Source organism: Macaca fascicularis, chromosome 5, assembly GCF_037993035.2.
Source record: "Macaca fascicularis isolate 582-1 chromosome 5, T2T-MFA8v1.1".
In the NCBI taxonomy this organism is placed as follows: Eukaryota; Metazoa; Chordata; class Mammalia; order Primates; family Cercopithecidae; genus Macaca; species Macaca fascicularis.
Genome location: NC_088379.1, coordinates 44,747,107 through 44,765,427, shown reverse-complemented (window position 1 = coordinate 44,765,427; position 18,321 = coordinate 44,747,107). Strand labels below are relative to the sequence as shown.

General features: G+C 35.5%; 1 long non-coding RNA gene across 1 annotated transcript in view; it reads left to right on the top strand.

Moving 5' to 3' along the window:
* LOC102120514 (uncharacterized) overlaps nucleotides 1-18,321 on the top strand; it is a 107,956-nt gene that overhangs the window by 37,852 nt on the left and 51,783 nt on the right. The window contains exons 3-4 of the long non-coding RNA XR_010586807.1: nucleotides 16,058-16,179; nucleotides 17,538-17,614. This is a non-coding gene — a long non-coding RNA (uncharacterized lncRNA). The remainder of the gene's footprint in view (nucleotides 1-16,057; nucleotides 16,180-17,537; nucleotides 17,615-18,321) is intronic.

The window sequence follows — 18,321 nt, the reverse complement described above, 5'->3', positions numbered from 1 at the left end:
CAACTTAGATGAAATGAACCAACTCTTTGAATAATATAAAATATCACAACTTATCCAATATAAAATAGGTCATTTAAATAAATGTATAATTACTAAACCCATTGAGTTTATAAATTAAAAATTCCTAAAGCAGAAATCTTTCATCCTAGATCATTCCACTGAATGAGCAAAATTTTAAGAAAGAATTATCACCAATTCTATACAATACTTTCCAGAAAACAGAAAAGCTGGTTATATACCATGACCAAGTAAAATTTGCAAAGTTAGTTTAATACAGTCACTCATCTCTTAACAATGGTTACATGTTCTGAGAAATGCATTGTTAGGCAGTTTCATCTTTGTGCAAACCTAGCTGGTACAGCCTCCTGCATACCTAGGCTAAGTGGTATAGCATATTGCTCTTAGACTACAAACCTGTACAGCGTGTTAGTTTATTGAATAGTATAAGGAAATATTAACACAGTGATAATTATGTATGGGATAGGAACTTTTTAGCTCCATTATAATCTTACAGAACCACCATCTTCTACATAGTTCATCCTTGATCAAAACACCATTATAGAGTGCATAACTGTATTTGAAAATCAGTCTGTGTAATATAACATATTAATAGGCAAAAGAAGAAAAACCACATTTGCCAATCAATTCTAGCATTGAAAAAGCATCTGATAAAATTCATCAAAAATTTGTGACAAAAAGTCCTAGAAAATAAGAATGAGAAAACTTCCTCAACTTTATGTTGCTGATTTTCATATAATTAAATTTAATTTATGTGAAGAAATTTGTTGAATATTTTTTTCCCTTTGTAATCGTTCCCATTTTCACATGATGATTGCTGAGAAGTCATAATAAATGGTAAATTAAATCACATCATTATAGTTGAATAATTTCAAAGGCAATATTATTAGAAAGTCTCTCAATACTTACATAAAAATAGTACTATAGTTGTTACAAAATGGAATAGAGACTGTAAGATAAATGATCTAGAGCAATGAATGTATTAATGAACTCTGAGAATTAAAATAGATTTTACTAAATTTGGCTTTGGTCTATTAAAAAACTATTAAAAGTATTACAATATTGCTACTTTTAATTAAACTGATTTTTCCATGAATAGTTGCATTTCTTGTAATTTGATTAAACTGTTAAGCTAGAATAAGAAAGAAATGAAAAAATAAAGTAATATTAAAATATTCAGTATATGTAAATCATTTTGCATTCTTTGTTAATAGTATTTTTCAGGGAAACAAGAAACAATTATAATAGAATGTGGTTTTCAAGCATTAAAATATAAGGCAAAAGGAGATAGTACTTTGTATATATTTTAGGGAGGTGACATGATAGCAAGTTAAGATTTGTGGAATAATATAGATCAGAATTAAGATGACATAAAATGCCAAATATAAAATTTTCAGTCTCATATTAGGATGTCAAATCATTAAAATAAGATGTAAAGCAGTGGTGTTCTAACTATGATGTAAAAGAAGACAAAATAATCATTAATTTCAGAAGATATTATATATCTCACAACCACATACATATAGAAATACCCAACTTATACAATAAAGAAAATCAACTAGAAATGTTGATTCAAATTTTTGTTGGTTTACTTAGGATATGTAAATGAAAAATAAGTATTTCAAAAATATTAAGAGATTTACTGCATGCCATTCATACAGTTTAAAATAAAATTAAAATTTAAGAATATTGGTTCACAGTAGAATAAATATATTATACACATACATTTTTAAAACACTATAAATTTTTACATAGACAAAAATATATGTGTTTACCAAGAAACAAACTAGATAAGAATGAATAGAAAACAACATGTTCTTGAAGAGAATACATTGAAGATAACAAGTACCTCTGAAAGTATGTTTAGATTTAATGAAAATTTAAATAATGTTATTATGTAACTTTTGAAATTTTAGAGTTATTTCATAGTTCATCTAGATTTACAACTGTTGAAAATATCTGAGAAATTGTGTGCAAAAATAATACTGGGCTGCTTTCAATACAAATATAAAAGCAACTTATATCAATTTAAATAATATAGTGCTAGCAAATGAATAGGCAGACAATTCAGAAGATTCAGTCAAGAACAGTAAGATTAGAATGCAGAACCCCCTACTCCCAATAGAGTGCCTTAAGTGAGGTCAGAGAGGTCAGGAGGCAGCCAATAGTGTTTTTTGAAACACTAAAGGCTTTTAGCAGAGAATGTCATGTTGAAACATTTGTTTCTCAAGACCACTTTGGCCCAGTTGACTTCTCTCTCTCTGTACTGAAAGCTTCTTTTCCCTGGTATCCATTAATACCTCATTCTTCTCATTTTCTTCTTACTTGTTTATTTGTATAATCTCTAGCTTGTTTGTCCTTTTCTAATCAATCTTTAAATATTAGTTATATGTACCCTTATATTTTTAACCCTTATATTTTTTTGCCCTTTCTGCTTTCTAGAGGCCACCCACTTTCCTTGGTTCATGCCCCTCTTTAATCTTGAAAGTCTGGGATGGCTAGTTGAGTCTTTCTCACATCCAATCACTCTGACACTGACTCCTCCTTGACCTCCCCAATTTACGTTTAAGGACCCTAGCTGGGTAGCATGCTCCTATAATCCCAGGAGTTCAAAGCTGCAGTGAGCTATGATTGCATTACTGTGCTCCAGCCTGTATGACACCGTGAAACTCTATCTAAAAAAAAAAACAAAAAAAACCAAAAAAGTATGTTTGTGATTTCATTGGGGCCACCCATATGGTACACAATAATTTTCCTATTTTAAGGTCAGCTGATTAGAAACTTTAATTGCATCTGCAATTTCAATTCCCATTTGTAATGTAATATAACATATTCACATATGAATTAGAACATTTTTGTGGTTATTCATAAAGCCTGAAGATACCCAGATTTTATATTAATATTTTTGACTCTAATTGCCTTGCTCTATTTATTTTTTATTTAAAAGCTGTGAAAATGTTTGTGTTGTTCTAAACAATTATCATTTGGATGTCTTGCACTTTGTGTCTTACAGCAACACCATAGTACAAAGTAATGTCTGTATAGCACAAGCAATGTAAGTCAAGATGGCATTATTTGCCTCTTTATTTTACAAAAGGAAAAACAATGAAGGCTTGAAAAAATATTTGATTATTCCACCAGGCATACCTAGGAGCACTGAAACTAAAAAACATAGTTTTCTGTTTTTGAAATCTTTGTATTCTAATCTATGTCCAGATGTTTTACTGTATATTTTTAAACATAAATTTCCATTAATCTGTATGAGGTTACTAAAAGATGGCTAATATATAGCTACTAGGAAAATCCATACATATTTTCACATTTTTGCTCAAAGGATGTCTCATTCAGGTAAACTTTCCAGACCTACCCATACAGAACTAGTCTTTCTCTAAAGCACCATGTTTTAACACATATGAGTATATCTGATTCATGTTGATTTTATTTCCAAGGTTTAACCTTTCTTATAACTTTATAAATCACGCATAGTTCTATATACCCACCATAACCAATTATTTGCAATAATAATAATATTAAAGAATTTGAGTATTTATGTTTTAGTAATAACTTCAAAATTCTTACTTTTCTTTAAGTGGCATAGCCTTGCTCAATTTGACAAATCAGTAGAGTTGAGAATTATTTTTTTTTAGCTTAACAATCAAAGTCAAGACAAACTTACTAATTTTTGTTATTCTCACCTACTTTTTTTCTGAATAAAGAGATTGCCATATTCTGTGCCTTTCACTTAAAAAGACCAGGAATACACACATTTAAAGCTAAAAAAAAAAAAAAAAAAAAAAAAAAAAGAATAATATAAGCAATTATGTTTCCTGTACCATGCTTGTGTCTTTTCTATAACTCATGTCTTTGGTGATTATTTGGACTAGTAATGAAATTTGGCTACTACAATTTAACTTAACATCATGTAAGGCATGGAGTAAAATATTGATAATGTAAAACCTAAATAATTTTCAACAAAACAATAAGAGTTTACTACCCAAAAGAGAATAATTTGTATTTTTGAGATTTTTTAAACTAAGCATATAAATTGTTTTTGAGATTTTTTAAACTAAGCATACTCTAAAGCTCATTTCTAATTGTCACTAATACTGATTTAATCAGAACTTTGCTTTCATACTAAATATTATTTCTTGAATGAAAGATTACACATAAAACTATTCAAGTGGATTATTCTTTAAAATCATGACCAGTAAGTATGATTACAATGTAGCTTCATATTGCTGGATAATTATGAAGCTGCCATCAGTGGATTTTGGTAACCATGGGGGTTCTGGAACAAATTCCCCATGAAAACCAAGGGACAACTGTATTTATACAAATATATGAACACCTCTTCATTGGCAAGCAGACCAAAACAGTCAGAAGGCATAATGATGAAGTGGTTCCTAGCTCAGCTGCAGAGGCAGATCCTCTTGGTTCAAATCCAGGGTAGATACCTTGCTAGCCCTCTAGGCCACATTTCTAAAACTCCATGTGCCTACATTTCCTTATTGGAAAACCTGAATAATGACAGTCTAAGGGAATAAAATAAGTTTTGACATATAATGTGCTTAACAAAATCTGACATAAGTGCTTAATTAAAGAAAGAAGTTCAAGATAAAGTCTTCTGAAATCTGGTATTTGTCATTTTGGTATATAAATTATCAATGAAACAAAAAATTTAATTAAATATCCACATTGATCTCAGTACTTTATTAGACAAAACTAGTCCTTAAGAAGCTCGTAAATTAGCACATGCCGTGCCTCAAGGTTGACAATATTAACTTGCCACTATCAGCTAGAATGGTTTCTTAGAATGAATTCAGTTCAACCATAAGGCAACTCTGCAGGCTATAGCACAAATAATCTAGGCAGGACATGTGTGCAGGTTCAGTGCCAGAAAGATACCCACTTACTTTCTGTGTGCTGAGCTCAAGTAGAATTACTGGAGGCAAGGAAGATTCCAAAGATTCACTGTGGAAGAATTTCAAGAAGGGCTGTATAGACATTGACTGCTGGGAAACTATATCTTCTGGAAGACCAGTGGAGCAAGCAATTATCATTTGGGGCCAAATGTCTAAAAGCTGATGAAAGAGAAAAACAGAGCTTACAACAATAATAGGCCATATCAGGTGTGACCTTTCAGAGGCCAGTGGAAGGATAAGCACGATTAGTATGGGGATCCCTGGAAGACATTGCAGGTACAAGATCACATGGACAAAACTCACTATTAAATATGATATTGTGACTTACTTGCAATTTTGTTACAATCAATCAATCAATTTCCTAATCATTATCCCATTAAACACTTTCAGTAATATTGTAAAGTGATTGGGTAGTATTATTTTCATTTTGTAATTTGGGAAACTGAGAGTCAGAGATTTCAAGTTAGGTGCCCAATCCTAGATACTAAGCAGTCAAACAATGTCTAAAAACCAGATTTTTGAAATTCATTTTAAGATTATTTTAATTATTTTTATTTCATGTAAGAAAAACAATGACGTATCTGTATATAAGAAATAATGCAGATAAATGAAGTAATAAAGATAAATATTAAATAGATTAAATCAAAAAAGTGAGATTATTGGAAGTCCTCTTAACTAAATCTTTAGATATATTTTTCTTAGCCATGGAAGTATTTTTATTCTAACAAATAAAGGAAATTGATCTGCAATAAAAAATTTCTCCCCAGCTATCACACACAGTATTGCTTATCTTTGACAAATTCAATTTTAAGAACAGTCATTAAATGGCAATTAGAATGGTTCAATACAATTTTCTGAATGGTTCAGTAGTGTTTACGTGTGTGATTTCTACATCTGTTGTTTAGCTTAGAAAGAACCCTTTATGTTTTCACATGTGGTATAAGAAATATTTCTTCTTTTGCCAGAGACATAGCTACTCTGTTTACAAAATCTTCAGATTTCATATGGGGCTATGTACATTGCCATAAACCTTCACCAAAATAAAGCAGCAATCCCAGAACTGTTCTGTATTGCCGTTTTGCATTGCTTTCAGAATCAAAGTCTTTATACTTTTCTGCATTTTACCATGTAATCACCACAAAGAAAAAAACAACACAATGTTGGTTTAGCTAAGACTATACTTAAAGAAATAAATTTAATTTGGTGATTAACATATCTTACCAGGAATCAAAGCAGTTTTCTTTGTATTTCTTCTCAGCATGAATAAAACTACAACTCATTTAGCAGATTTCATTTTTTCTTTTCTTCCCTTGTTTCACCTTGTAATAGGACTTTGACTTCTTGCTCTCTCACCTGCCAGAGCTATAGTTTGCCATCCTGGGATATGTGAACAAATCTTCTTTCAATGTACATTTTAGGTTTCTGAATACAGAATTAAAAGGTTTTGAAAAATAGTGTATACGTTAACACAAATACCAAAGTAAGACTTTAATATCAATTTAATTAAATAAATTGACACTGTAGTTCCTCCAGTTTTCATTATAATCTTAAAGTTACAACAGGCTGACAGATTTCTGAACATAATTAAAACGCTAAACTTTCAATGCTTTTGAGTATAAAATGGAGTGTTTCTAGTATCACTACAGAAAGTATAATAACAGCTTCATTTTCAGCAATAAGTCCGTACACACATCGTTCTTTCCATGTTCCTCTTCCTATCACATTCCAAACTTGTATACTTGTGTATGTCTGTATCTAATTGATGCTTCTTTGATTATAAATGGTTTTATTACAGCATTAAAAAACTAATTTTAAATACCTATATAAGAATTTCGAGGGGGGCGGAGCAAGATAGGCGAATAGGAACAGCTCCAGTGTCCAACTCCCAGTGCGAGTGACAAAGAAGACCGGTGATTTCTGCATTTTCAACTGAGGTACTGGGTTCATTTCACTAGGGAGTGCCCAACAATCAGTGCTGGTCAGCTGCTGCAGCCCAACCAGGGAGAGCTGAAGCAGGGCGAGGCATCGTCTCACCTGGGAAGTGCAAGGGGGAAGGGAATCCCTTTTCCTAGCCAGGGGAACTGAGACACACAACACCTGGAAAAACGGTTAACTCCCACCCCAATACTGCGCTTTAAGGAAACGGGCACACCAGGAGATTATATCCCACACCTGGCCGGGAGGGTCCCACGCCCACGGAGCCTCCCTCATTGCTAGCACAGCAGTCTGTGATCTACCGGCAAGGCAGCAGCGAGGCTGGGGGAGGGGCGCCCGCCATTGCTGAGGCTTAAGTAGGTAAACAAAGCCACTGGGAAGCTCGAACTGGGTGGAGCTCACGGCAGCTCAAGCAAACCTGCCTGTCTCTGTAGACTCCACCTCTGGGGACAGGGCACAGTAAACAATAACAAACACAGCAGAAACCTCTGCAGACGCAAATGACTCTGTCTGACAGCTTTGAAGAGAGCAGTGGATCTCCCAACACAGAGGTTGAGACCTGAGAAGGGACAGACTGCCAGCTCAAGTGGGTCCCTGACCCCTGAGTAGCCTAACTGGGAGACATCTCCCACTAGGGGCAGTCTGACACCCCACACCTCACAGGGTGGAGTACCCCCCTGAGAGGAAGTTTCCAAAGCAAGAATCAGACAGGTACACTCACTCTTCAGCAATATTCTATCTTCTGCAGCCTCTGCTGCTGATACCCAGGCAAACAGGGTCTGGAGTGGACCTCAAGCAATCTCCAACACACCTACAGCTGAGGGTCCTGACTGTTAGAAGGAAAACTATCAAACAGGAAGGACACCTACAGCAAAACCCCATCAGTACGTCACCATCATCAAAGACCAGAGGCAGATAAAACCACAAAGATGGGGAAAAAGCAGGGCAGAAAAGCTGGAAATTCCAAAAATAAGAGCACATCTCCCCCGGCAAAGGAGCGCAGCTCATCGCTAGCAACGGATCAAAGCTGGCTGGAGAATGACTTTGATGAGATGAGAGAAGAAGGCTTCAGTCCATCAAACTTCTCAGAGCTAAAGGAGGAATTACGTACCCAGTGCAAAGAAACTAAAAATCTTGAAAAAAAAGTGGAAGAATTGATGGCTAGAGTAATTAATGCAGAGAAGGTCATAAACGAAATGAAAGAGATGAAAACCATGACACGAGAAATACGTGACAAATGCACAAGCTTCAGTAACCGACTGGATCAACTGGAAGAAAGAGTATCAGCGATTGAGGATCAAATGAATGAAATGAAGCGAGAAGAGAAACCAAAAGAAAAAAGAAGAAAAAGAAATGAACAAAGCCTGCAAGAAGTATGGGATTATGTAAAAAGACCAAATCTACGTCTGATTGGGGTGCCTGAAAGTGAGGGGGAAAATGGAACCAAGTTGGAAAACACTCTTCAGGATATCATCCAGGAGAACTTCCCCAACCTAGTAGGGCAGGCCAACATTCAAATCCAGGAAATACTGAGAATGCCACAAAGATACTCCTCGAGAAGGGCAACTCCAAGACACATAATTGCCAGATTCACCAAAGTTGAAATGAAGGAAAAAATCTTAAGGGCAGCCAGAGAGTAATGTTGGGTTACCCACTAACAGCAGATCTCTCGGCAGAAACTCTCCAAGCCAGAAGAGAGTGGGGGCCAATATTCAACATTCTTAAAGAAAAGAATTTTAAACCCAGAATTTCATATCCAGCCAAACTAAGTTTCATAAGTGAAGGAGAAATAAAATCCTTTACAGATAAGCAAATGCTTAGAGATTTTGTCACCACTAGGCCTGCCTTACAAGAGACCCTGAAGGAAGCACTAAACATGGAAAGGAACAACCGGTACCAGCCATTGCAAAAACATGCCAAAATGTAAAGACCATCAAGGCTAGGAAGAAACTGCATCAACTAATGAGCAAAATAACCAGTTAATATCATAATGGCAGGATCAAGTTCACACATAACAATCTTAACCTTAAATGAAAATGGACTAAATGCTCCAGTTAAAAGACACAGACTGGCAAACTGGATAAAGAGTCAAGACCCATCAGTCTGCTGTATTCAGGAGACCCATGTCACATGCAGAGACATACATAGGTTCAAAATAAAGGGATGGAGGAAGTTTTACCAAGCAAATGGAGAACAAAAAAAAGCAGGGGTTGCAATACTAGTCTCTGATAAAACAGACTTTAAACCATCAAAGATCAAAAGAGACAAAGAAGGCCATTACATAATGGTAAAGGGATCAATTCAACAGGAAGAGCTAACTATCCTAAATATATATGCACCCAATACAGGAGCACCCAGATTCATAAAGCAAGTCCTTAGAGACTTACAAAGAGACTTAGACTCCCATACAATAATAATGGGAGACTTCAACACTCCATTGTCAACATTAGACAGATGAACGAGACAGAAAGTTAACAAGGATATCCAGTAATTGAACTCATCTCTGCAGCAAGCAGACCTGATAGACATCTATAGAACTCTCCACCCCAAATCAACAGAATATACAGTCTTCTCAGCACCACATTGCACTTACTCCAAAATTGACCACATAATTGGAAGTAAAGCACTCCTCAGCAAATGTACAAGAACAGAAATTATAACAAACTGTCTCTCAGACCACAGTGCAATCAAACTAGAACTCAGGACTAAGAAACTCAATCAAAACCACTCAACTACATGGAAACTCAACAACCTGCTCTTGAATGACTACGGGGTACATAAGGAAATGAAGGCAGAAATAAAGATGTTCTTTGAAACCAATGAGAACAAAGACACCACATACCGGAATCTCTGGGACACATTTAAAGCAGTGTGTAGAGGGAAATTTATAGCACTAAATGCACACAAGAGAAAGCAGGAAAGATCTAAAATTGACACTCTAACATTGCAATTAAAAGAACTAGAGAAGCAAGAGCAAACACATTCGAAAGCTAGCAGAAGGCAAGAAATAACTAAGATCAGAGCAGAACTGAAGGAGATAGAAACACAAAAAACCCTCCAAAAAATCAATGAATCCAGGAGTTGGTTTTTTGAAAAGATCAACAAAATTGACAGACTGTTAGCAAGACTAATAAAGAAGAAAAGAGAGAAAAATCAAATTGATGCAATAAAAAATGATAAAGGGGATATCACCACCGACCCCACAGAAATACAAACTACCATCAGAGAATACTATAAACACCTCTACGCAAATAAACTGGAAAATCTAGAAGAAATGGATAATTTCCTGGACATGTACACTCTTCCAAGACTAAACCAGGAAGAAGTTGAATCCCTGAATAGACCAATAGCAGGCTCTGAAATTGAGGCAATAATTAATAGCCTACCAACGAAAAAAAAGTCCAGGACCAGATGAATACACAGCTGAATTCTACAAGAGGGACAAGGAGGAGCTGATACCATTCCTTCTGAAACTATTCCAATCAATAGAAAAAGAGGGAATCTTCTCTAACTCATTTTATGAGGCCAACATCATCCTGATACCAAAGCCTGGCAGAGACACAACAAAAAAAGAGAATTTTAGACCAATATCCCTGATGAACATCGATGCAAAAATCCTCAATAAAATACTGGCAAACTGGATTCAGCAACACATCAAAAAGCTTATCCACCATGATCAAGTGGGCTTTATCCCTGGGATGCAAGGCTGGTTCAACATTCGCAAATCAATAAACATAATCCAACATATAAACAGAACCAAAGACAAGAACCACATGATTATCTCAATAGATGCAGAAAAGGCTTTTGACAAAATTCAACAGCCCTTCATGCTAAAAACTCTCAATAAATTCGGTATTAATGGAACATACTTCAAAATAATAAGAGCTATTTATGACAAACCCACAGCCAATATCATACTGAATGGGCAAAAGCTGGAAAAATTCCCTTTAAAAACTGGCACAAGACAGGGATGCCCTCTCTCACCACTCCTATTCAACATAGTGTTGGAAGTTCTGGTTAGGGCAATCAGGCAAGAGAAAGAAATCAAGGGTATTCAGTTAGGAAAGAAGAAGTCAAATTGTCCCTGTTTGCAGATGACATGATTGCATATTTAGAAAACCCCATTGTCTCAGCCCAAAATCTCCTTAAGCTGATAAGCAACTTCGGCAAAGTCTCAGGATACAAAATTAATGTGCAAAAATCACAAGCATTCTTATACACCAGTAACAGACAAACAGAGAGTCAAATCAGGAATGAACTTCCATTCACAATTGCTTCAAAGAGAATAAAATACCTAGGAATCCAACTTACAAGGGATATAAAGGACCTCTTCAAGGAGAACTACAAACCACTGCTCAGTGAAATCAAAGAGGACACAAACAAATGGAAGAACATACCATGCTCATGGATAGGAAGAATCAATATCGTGAAAATGGCCATACTGCCCAAGGTAATTTATAGATTCAATGCCATCCCCAACAAGCCACCAATGAGTTTCTTCACAGAATTGGAAAAAACTGCTTTAAAGTTCATATGGAACCAAAAAAGAGCCCGCATCTCCAAGACAATCCTAAGTCAAAAGAACAAAGCTGGAGGCATCACGCTACCTGACTTCAAACTATACTACAAGGCTACAGTAACCAAAACAGCATGGTACTGGTACCAAAAGAGACATATAGACTAATGGAACAGAACCGAGTCCTCAGAAATAATACCACACATCTACAGCCATCTGATCTTTGACAAACCTGAGAGAAACAAGAAATGGGGAAAGGATTCCCTATTTCATAAATGATGCTGGGAAAATTGGCTGGCCATAAGTAGAAAGCTGAAACTGGATCCTTTCCTTACTCCCTATATGAAAATTAATTCAAGATTGATTAGAGACTTAAATGTTAGACCAAATACCATAAAAATCCTAGAGGAAAACCTAGGTAGTACCATTCAGGACATAGGCATGGGCAAAGACTTCATGTCTAAAACACCAAAAGCAACGGAATAAAAGCCAAATTGACAAATGGGATCTCATTAAACTAAAGAGCTTCTGCACAGCAAAAGAAACTACCATCAGAGTGAACAGGCAACCTACAGAATGGGAGAAAATTTTTGCAATCTACTCATCTGACAAAGGGCTAATATCCAGAACCTACAAAGAACTCAAACAAATTTACAAGAAAAAAACAAACAACCCCATCCAAAAGTGGGCAAAGGATATGAACAGACATTTCTCAAAAGAAGACATTCATACAGCCAACAGACACATGAAAAAATGCTCATCATCACTGACCATCAGAGAAATGCAAATCAAAACCACAATGAGATACCATCTCACACCAGTTAGAATGGCGATCATTAAAAAATCAGGAAACAACAGGTGCTGGAGAGGATGTGGAGAAACAGGAACACTTTTACACTGTTGATGGGATTGTAAACTAGTTCAACAATTATGGAAAACAGTATGGCGATTCCTCAAGGATCTAGAAGTAGATGTACCATATGACCTAGCCATCCCATTACTGGATATATACCCAAAGGATTATAAATCATGCTGCTATAAAGACACATGCACACGTATGTTTATTGTGGCACTATTCACAATATCAAAGACTTGGAATCAACCCAAATGTCCATCAGTGACAGACTGGATTAAGAAAATGTGGCACATATACACCATGGAATACTATGCAGCCATCAAAAAGGATGAGTTTGTGTCCTTTGTAGGGACATGGATGTAGCTGGAAACCATCATTCTTAGCAAAGTATCACAAGAACAGAAAACCAAACACCGCATGTTCTCACTCATAGGTGGGAACTGAACAATGAGATCACTTGGACTCAGGAAGGGGAACATCACACACCGGGGCCTATCATGGGGAGTGGGAAGGGGGGAGGGATTGCATTGGGAGTTATACCTGATGTAAATGACGAGTTTATGGATGCTGACGAGTTGATGGCTGCAGCACACCAACATGTCACAAGTATACATATTTAACAAACCTGCACATTATGCACATGTACCCTAGAACTCAAGGTGTAATAATAAAAAATAATAATAATAAATAAAAAATAAATTAAAAAAATAAAAATAAAAATAAAAAAAAGAATTTCATCGATTTCTTTCAACAAATTATAAAAATAAATACTTTGCACTCTTATTTTCTTTTAGTAAACAAAAGCTTATAGTTGCTGCATAAATATATTTTCTTCTGTTTTAACTTTTAAATCTCTAATACTCCAGATTGCTCTATAGACTGATTTTTGACACCAACTGCGGTTACATTACAGATGAATTTAGAAAAAATAAGCGTTATACTTGTAACTTCTCACACACACAATGCATCACTGACTTTATTACAATCTCTTGTGTTTTCAAGTTTTTTAAAATTTTCAATTATCTTTAAAATATGTTCTCATCTATTCTTGCTGCAGCTTATTCTTAAATATTTAAAATTTTTATTTTTAACGTGAATGGAATATGTTTAACATATTTTCTCGCTAGGTTTTCAATATTTGTAGAATAGCTATCACTTTTTGTTATATTTATTTTTAAAAGCTCTCTCACTATACTTTTAGCTTTATTAATTTGTTTATTCCATTGAGTTTTCTAAGTAAGTTTATCATAATAAGTTTAACTTATGATGTTATTTTGGCTTTTATTCTTTCCAAAGGAAAGAAAAAGATGTAATATGTTAATATAAAAATATATCTTTATAATTTAATAACATTTCTTAGAACTTTCAGAAAAATTATAAGCATTACTGCCCAAAAATATCATTTTGCTCATCTTCTTAACTATAAAGAGAATGTCCATAGATTTTAACTGTTAGTTTTGACTGTTACTATAAAATAGATATTCACTGTAAAATATTTAGTTAGCACCAACTCTTTGCCAGTTACTGTGCCGAAAGTGTAGGGAAAAAATTAACTGTTATAATGAATAAATTCAAAAATGTACAGTAGATGTGGCAGAAGTTCCCTTCTTTTCATAACAATACTGGGTGGGGACATCCTCCTCCGTCAGTCACCGAGGGTTCAAGGCAGCTTTCATCCACATGTGACTTCAAAGTCACCCTGAAGATTTAATATATTCCAGGTAAGCTGGAAGGGGATCAGAGCAAAGAGTAGTGGTTTTACGTTTTAAGGATCTAGATGTTGAAATGTGACACATATATTTTTACATTCCACTAACTGTAATTCAGTCACAGTGTTCAAACCTTACTGCAAGGAGGGTGGGAGGGCCAGGAAAAAATAGGAGAACATGAACTTGGAGAGAAGCTACCAGGTTCTACCACAGAGGCCAATAAAGAAAAACTTGCAGAAGTCATGCTGTATGAATTAGAGGCTAATTCATAAAAGATACAGCTTAGCATCCCTTTCTCTCTCTCCCTCTCTCTTTCTCCCAGGCCAAATGTAGATGCTCAGGCTGATAGCTCCCCCGGAATTCTCAGTTGACAGCTATCAGCAACTGCCAGACATGTGGATAAATGAGCTTTCTTATTATTTCATTCCCTCAGTCTTTGTGCCTTCTAACCGAGGTTCCAGACGACAAGGAAAACCTGTCCCTGTTTTGCCCCATTTAAATTTCTTTCCTATTCACAGAATTCATGATCATACTCACTGTTTGTTTCGTGCCATGAAGTGGTAAGGTAATATGTTACATAGCTCACAAAACTGGAATATCAAAAAAAAAAAAAATTGCACAGCAATACCTAAAAATCTACACATATTTTCTTTGGAAATTGTATCAAAATTATTTACCTCACCCATAACATCTTAAAAATTAGTGTTGAAATGTTTTATGTGAATATTATTAATGCCACAATTACTTATGTATATAATTTATGAGCCTATAAAACAACTTGGGCAAGAGATTCTCATAGCTCCCACTCTATTCTTTTTATTTTTATTATTATACTTTAAGTTCTAGGGTACATGTGAACAACGTGCAGGTTTGTTACATATGTATACATGTGCCATGTTGGTGTGCTGCACCCATTAACTTGTCATTTACATTAGGTATATCTCCTAATGCTATCCCTCCCCCCTACCCCCTCCCCACAATAGGACCTGGTGTGTGATGCTCCCCTTCCAGTGTCCAAGTGATCTCATTGTTCAATTCCCATCTATGAGTGAGAACGTGCAGTATTTGGTTTTCTGTTCTTGCGATAGTTTGCTGAGAATGATGTTTTCCAGCTGTATCCATGTCACTACAAAGGACACGAACTCATCCTTTTTTATGACTGCATAGTATTTCATGGTGTGAATGAGCCACATTTTCTTAATCCAGTCTGCCACTGATGGACACTTGGGTTGACTCCAAGTCTTTGCTATTGTGAATAGTGCTGCAATAAACATTCGTGTGCATGTGTCTTTATAGCAGCATGACTTAGAATCCTTTGGGTATATCCCCAGTAATGGGATGGCTGGGTCAAATGGTATTTCTAGTTCTAGATCCTTGAGGAATCACCACACTGTTTTCCACGATGGTTGAATCAGTTTACAGTCCCACCAACAGTGTAAAAGTGTTCGTATTTCTCCATATCCTCTCCAGCACCTGTTGTTTCCTGATTTTTTAATGATTGCCATTCTAACTGGTGTGAGATGGTATCTCATTGTGGTTTTGATTTGCATTTCTCTGATGGCGAGTGCTGATGACCAGTTTTTCATGTGTCTGTTGGCTGTATGAATGTCTTCTTTTGAGAAATGTCTGTTCATATCCTTTGCCCACTTTTTGATGGGGTTGTTTGTTTTTTTCTTGTAAATTTGTTTGAGTTCTTTGTAGGTTCTGGATATTAGCCCTTTGTCAGATGAGTAGATTGCAAAATTTTTCTCCCATTCTGTAGGTTGCCTGTTCACTCTGATGGTAGTTTCTTTTGCTGTGCAGAAGCTCTTTAGTTTAATTAGATCCCATTTGTCTATTTTGGCTTTTGCTGCCGTTGCTTTTGGTGTTTTAGACATGAAGTCTTTGCCCATGCCTATGTCCTGAATGGTACTACCTAGGTTTTCCTCTAGGATTTTTATGGTATTAGGTCTAACATTTAAGTCTCTAATCCATCTTGAATTAATTTTCGTATAAGGAGTAAGGAAAGGATCCAGTTTCAGCTTTCTACTTATGGCTAACCAATTTTCCCAGCACCATTTATTAAATAGGGAATCCTTTCCCCATTTCTTATTTTTGACAGGTTTGTCAAAGATCAGATGGCCACTGCTCGGTGAAATAAAAGAGGGCACCAACCAATGGAAGAACATACCATGCTCATGGATAGGAAGAATCAATATTGTGAAAATGGCCATACTGCCCAAGGTAATTCATAGATTCAATGCCATCCCCATTAAGCTACCAATGAGTTCCTTCACAGAATTGGAAAAAACTGCTTTAAAATTCATATGGAACCAAAAAAGAGCCCGCATTGCCAAGACAATCCTAAGCCAAAAGAAAAAAGCTGGAGGCATCACGCTACCTGACTTCAAACTGTACTAAAAGGCTACAGTAACCAAAACAGCATGGTACTGGTACCAAAACAGAGATATAGATCAATGGAACAGAACAGAGACCTCAGAAATAATGCTCCCACTCTATTCTAAATTTAAAACAAGTTTCTAAGCAAGACTCTTGCAAAGATTAAATGAGACTAGATTTGGGCTTGTCGACTTGTACATAACAGGCATTGAATGGTTCCTAAAAATAACAAAATAAAAATGATGACTTTCAAAAGACATAGAAACCTAATTTTAGGATCTTTTTGTCTATTAAAGAACTGCATATTTAAGACATTATTCAAACTCCTCAAATATCCACCCCATTGATTTGGGGTGGAGAGTTCTATAGATGTCTATTAGGTCTGCTTGCTGCAGAGATGAGTTCAATTCCTGGATATCCTTGTTAACTTTCTGTCTCGTTGATCTGTCTAATATTGACAGAGGAGTGTTGAAGTCTCCCATTACTATTGTATGGGAGTCTAAGTCTCTTTGTAAGTCTCCAAGGACTTGCTTTATGAATCTGGGTGCTCCTGTATTGGGTACATATATATTTAGGATAGTTAGCTCTTCCTGTTGAATTGATCCCTATATCCACCCCATTGAGTGACAGTAAAAATTATTTGATATAATTGAAATAAAAGGATGTTGATTACAATATCCTTGTTTGTCTATACATTAACATTCTAGCTTTCTGAGTCAAATTCTTCATAAGAATTTTTAATGGAGTTTTCTTGCTCATATTAATAAATAAAATTATATTTACTTGGTACATACATAAGAAAAGAAATAGAAGAAATTCAAATGTTTCTCCAGGAGAGATAAAATGTGTTTGGACAGAAAGCAGCACAGTCTTATATAGTTGGGTCTCAAAGAGTCAGTAAAATGCTAAAACACAAACTTTCCAGCTGAAAATTTTCTTGACAATTAAATGGAGAAATCTCAAATGTCAGATAATTCCAATGTCAAGAAGCAAGCAGAGGAAAAAAAAAAAAGCTTTCTTCTAGTTTATGGCTAATTCCACATGGTGTAGGCTGAATAATCATTTAGAATGCTATCATTCTCTGGTCACAATGACCTCTCTTGAAAATATTTTCTTTTTAAATCACTTCTGCATGTATTGAAACCACTGGATAAGCATATTTTTGTACAGCTTTTTTTTTTTTTCTTTTTTCCTATTCCCAGCTCAATGCAGAAGAATTAAAATGCAACTAAACCTCCAGGATATAAACAATTGAGATGGAACACTCCCTATACAAGAGGTAAATATTTGGCTAATTAGAAACAATCAAAATGGAACAAACAGAACTAATCTCAAAAATGGAGGTAATACATATGTAATTAAAGAAAACAGCAGGTAAGGTTAACTTCATAAACTTTCATTTATTATAACAGGTACACTTTTTAAATTATTTTTTTATTTTTTTTGAGATGGAGTCTCCTGCTGCTGCCCAGGCTGGAGTGCAGTGGTGTTGTCTTGGCTCACTGCAACCTCCACCTCCCGGGTTCAAGTGCTTCTCCTGCCTCAGTGCCCCCATGAGTAGCTGAGATTACAGGTGCTCACCACCACGCCTGGCTAATTTTTTTTTTTTTTTTTTTTTTTTTTTGTAGTTTCAGAGACACAGGATTTCACCATGTTGGCCAGGCTGCTCTCGAACTCCTGACATCAAATGATCCATCTGCCTCAGCCTCCCAAAGTGCTGGGATTACAGGCGTGAGCCACCGTGTCTGGCCAACAGCTACACTTTTTAAAGACAGCACTAAAAGTATTTCCTAGGACTCAAGAACTACTTATCAATCTTTCTACTGTTCTTTTAATTTCTTCCTCCTCATCTTCTTCCTCTTTTTTCTTCTTCTTCTTTCTTTCTTATATATAATTGACATGTAATAAGCAGCTCATATTGAAAGTGTCTAATTTGAAAAATGTGTGCTATATAAATCGACATTCATGAAATCATAGCCACAAGCA